A 4,635-nucleotide genomic window follows, 5' to 3' on the forward strand; every position below is an offset into this window, starting at 1 on the left:
CCTGAGGAAGCCATGTCTACTGGTGGTGGCACTAGAAACTGGTGTAGTTCCTGAGGAAGCCATGTCTACTGGTGGTGGCACTAGAAACTGGTATAGTTCCTGAGGAAGTCAGTCTAGGTGTTTCTCAAAAAGCTAATACCACATGCCCAGCTTTAACATGCATGGACACACAACTAGACAGCTCCACGTTCTCCTTCAGAGACATGTCCATATTCATCGTTGGTCTGTTCTCAGCAGCTAGGAGATGGAGTCCACCCTAATGTCTGACAACTGATGAACAGTAAGGAAAGTGTTGGGCATGTACACGTGGAATTTTATTAGGCTGAAAGAAAAAGCAAAGTCATAAAAATTTTAGGAAAATGGATTAAACTGGAAAATTAGGCAGATCTGTTATTATCAGTGTTAACAAAAAGAATTTAGACAAAACTGCCATAAAATACATGGCATGAAAGATACCCTTCTCAGCAAACAGTGCTAGGGAGAGTGGGCACCCACATGAAGATGAGTGAACAATTATCTTGGTTTGCTTGTTAACCATGCTCAATACTCAATTAAAAATTGATCAGAAACTTTAATGTAAAGCCTGAAACTTTAAAATTACTAGAGGAAAATATAAAGGAAATAGTTCAGAGACAGGCATTGACGAGGATCTTTGGAACAGGACTCCAATAGCATAGGGAACGAGCCCTAGCACTAACAAAGGCTGCTAACCACTTTAGTTGATGGTGAGACATGGGAGAACGGATCTGATAAATGAGGCAGACTAAACCCTCAGAGTACCGGACAGTTTATACTCTGAGGGTCAAGAGGAGTCACATAAGTAAAGTGTCAAACTATAAGGGCAGGCTGCACATGCTAGATAAGCAGCACATGGCAAAAACATACTTTTTTCCATAGACTTTCCATAGAGACATGTCTGCAAATAACAATAGCCAGTTGTAATGAATAATCTGAAGTAAACTCACTCCTATCTGTTACACCTGGGTGAGGCATGAAAACATAATCCAAAAGCAATTTTGTGGTTTTGAAGAAACTGAGGTCACAAAACCTCTTGTCTTGGTTTATTAGGAGTTTCCTCACAAGCACTTAGAACTTTCCTCACACGGCTCCACTCTTGGACCATGTTCTTACAAAAGGGTAGTACATGAAATTAAGGTGCATCTGCACAGCAAAGGAAGTAATCACCAGGGCAAAGAGATAGCAGAAGAACAGGAAAAGATGCTGCACTAACCATACTTCACACAGGAGATGAGTAGCCATGATATAAAAACAACGACAAACCCACACATCTTCTAGTTACCCATGAAGTGAACAGACAGTGTTCCATGAAAGCAATACACATGGTCAATAAATATGTGAAAAAAAGTTTGGCATTCTTAGGGATCAGGAAAAGGCAAATAAAAGTTTCTTTGAGATTCCATTGAATAGCAGTCAGAATACTATCAAGAAGACAAATGACAAGAAGACAAGTGAAAGAGGATGTGGGAAATGATGAACCTTACTCACTGCTGGTAGGGATGTCAACTGGTATGGCCACTGTGGAAATCAGTGTGCAGGTTCAAGAAAAGCTGAGACATAACTTCCATATGACCCACCAATGCTACTCAGAGGTATATGCCTGAAGCGGTCAAAAGGAAGTCAACACAGAAATACTAGGACATCCATGTTTATAGCTGAACTATGCACACTAGCCAGGGTAAAAAACCAGCCTAGATGAGTTTATAAAGAAGATGCACATGAGACACACAATGAAATTTAATACAGCCATAAGGAAAAATAAGATCGTGTCTCTTAGTGTTTGTTTGAGTAGCTACTGAGACCACAGACGTCTCTCCCAGGACGAAGGGTACTCCTGTATGGATACACTTCCCTGTTGTGTTACTGACATGTATTGCTGGCATGTGGCCACATAGGACTCTGTGTTACATTACTGTTCCTCTTCTCACTATGTCCCCTAGTATTCTTATTTTAGAGCCATATAGATGCCTTTCTCAGTAGCAGCCACTTCAGTATATGAGGTCTGAATCTGGGGTGACCTTGGCTGTCACTCAAATTTCTCATGCATGTGTCTTATAGAATAGTGGATATAGTTGGATTCCGGTGGGCCCAAAGTGATTAAAACACCAAATCTTTGAGTGTGTGTGTGTGTTGTAATGGGACACAGAAAATAACAGTAAAAGTGCCTTAAGGGGAGGTGTTTCAGCTAGGATATACAGAAAAGGGATTCTTTTTGTTATTAAGAAATTAGCAAACTATAAACTCCTGCCTCCTGCCTCCTCGCTGCACTCCTGCAAGGTCTGGGAAGGATAAAGAGAAAACCCACAGACTTCAATGCTCCAATTAAGCAGGAATCCCTTAAGTCAGAGAAGAATTAGAACGACTGTAGCAATGGAAACACAGTGGGCAAAGATGCTCCCTCAAGGTGTGACCTTTGAGCAAGGGCAGGAAGGAGCTGAAAAGTCCTCTAAGGTATGGCACTGTTTTTCCTTATGGAATACACTTCATACTAGAGCAAAGGGCGTCAGTGAGTGCTTCAAGCCTCAAGTGAGAAGGAGGAGTTTACCATTTTCAAGTCAAACACAGCTAGGGCTTCCTATCCTTCCTTAGTGACAGCAGACATGCATAGGCCATCTGTTGTATTGTCAACATCTACACAGTTGTTTTTAATAACCCTATCTTTTTCCTGCCTTGAAAAAAAACTTTTGGTGTTAGATTTTGGTTAGTTATTGTAATAGTTGGTTTTGTTTGTCTCTTTGACACAAGCTAGAGTCATCAGAGAGGAAGGAGCCTCAGTCGAGGAAATGCATCCATGAGATTCAATTGTAAGGCATTTTTCTCAATTAGTGATCAATAGGGAGGCCCCAGCCCTTGATGGGTGGTGCAATCCCTGAGCTGGAAGTCCTGGGTTCTATAAGAAAGCAGGCTGAGTAAGCTATATGGAGCAAGTTACACATGTATCACACACACATATATACACACACACACACAGAGGTACAGATACAAATACATACATCACATACACATACAAATACACAAATACACACATACATACAAATACATACACACATGATATACATATACACATACCATACATACACACACATATACATACAACACACACACACTCATGAACACTCAGACACACACATACACCACATATACACACAGCACACATATGAACTCATACACACATATTCCATATATGCATACAACACTCTCTCTCTCTCTCTCTCTCTCTCTCTCTCTCCAGCTGGAGATGGTCACTACAGTTCAGGAAGAGGATCTGAGAAGCATACTCTCTCACAACAAGCATTTTTACCCGGCTCCGTGTCTGCCTGGGACAACTGACAGGGCTGCATCCTGGGGACCATGGAGCCTCTATAATACCTGCAAGAAGTTCAAATGAAGCTGCCACTCCTGAACAGCTGCATCACCTGAGTGATGACTCATGTCAGACTTAATCACTGGGTAAAAAGCATTATTGAATGTACATATAACATAGGAATTAATTAATAGCCAGCTATTATCTAACATCAAACCTAGCTTTCAGATTTTCTCATTGATAAAATAATTACAGTCCCAAGTATCCTTCTGAAAAATCAATCTCACTTATTATATTCATTTTCTTCCAGTGATAAACACAGCATGAAGCATTTAGGAGACAGAAATGTGTAATAACAAGCATGCCAACTGTTTACAGTCCCATTCCCCAGCTCCTCCCCCACCGTTGAGGGGAACCTCAATGCCAAGTCAGTGATCACTATTACATAACTGAATGAGTGTGTGTAATAGCAGCCACAGAAATAACCCAGAAGGGATGATTACATAATTAACACAATTGCACTCCACTTTGATAAAGAGCAGGGATTTTTCGGGAGGGCATTTGAAAATTATCCTCACAGTTCTGGATAACTTGTGAAGTCACACATGGGTGCAGATGTAACTAGTTAGATTGCTTGATTGCTTGATGATCATTGGATTGACAAGAGCATGACAGGAAATGACTGTGGAACCTGGGCCTCTTGAAACATATGGAAAGAGATGGGCTGCTGGGGAGTGGAGGAAATGAGGGATTAGAGAAGAGGTGGGGTGCCAGAATAATGCAGGATGGTAACATGGACAGAGTGGCCAGAGGACGTACAGGAAAACCCAGGGCACTTTTAAGACCATCACTCTTAATTCCTGCATTGGTCCCAGGGGTAGCTCAGTGGTTCAGCACCTGACTAGCATGCATGGGACCCAGGCGCTGATTCTAGGACCTTGCAAAAGGGAAAACAACTTTCACAACACCTCAGTAACTATTCTGGCAGAACAGGCTAAGAAACCAGGGAACTGAGTCATTTTTATATGTCTAGATCTCTTTGAACACAGGGAAAATCAGGAAGTCTGGCCACTTTAGAGAAACATTCTAAACTCAGGTCTGGAAAGGAGCCAGTTGGGTTCCCATGTTATGTGATAATACATGAAACATGTACTCTGTGTAGGCACATTCCCGGGTACGTGTATTTCATCTTCAGGCTGAGTAAGACTTCCAAGACTCTCAGTCTTCTATCCCACTCTTGTGTCACCTGATAGCAGCAGTGGATCCTGTGTCTCAGCAAACAAAATATACATTTTATACCTCTGGTTGAAATG

This window comes from Mus caroli, chromosome 18, assembly GCF_900094665.2.
Source record: "Mus caroli chromosome 18, CAROLI_EIJ_v1.1, whole genome shotgun sequence".
NCBI lineage: Eukaryota > Metazoa > Chordata > Mammalia > Rodentia > Muridae > Mus > Mus caroli.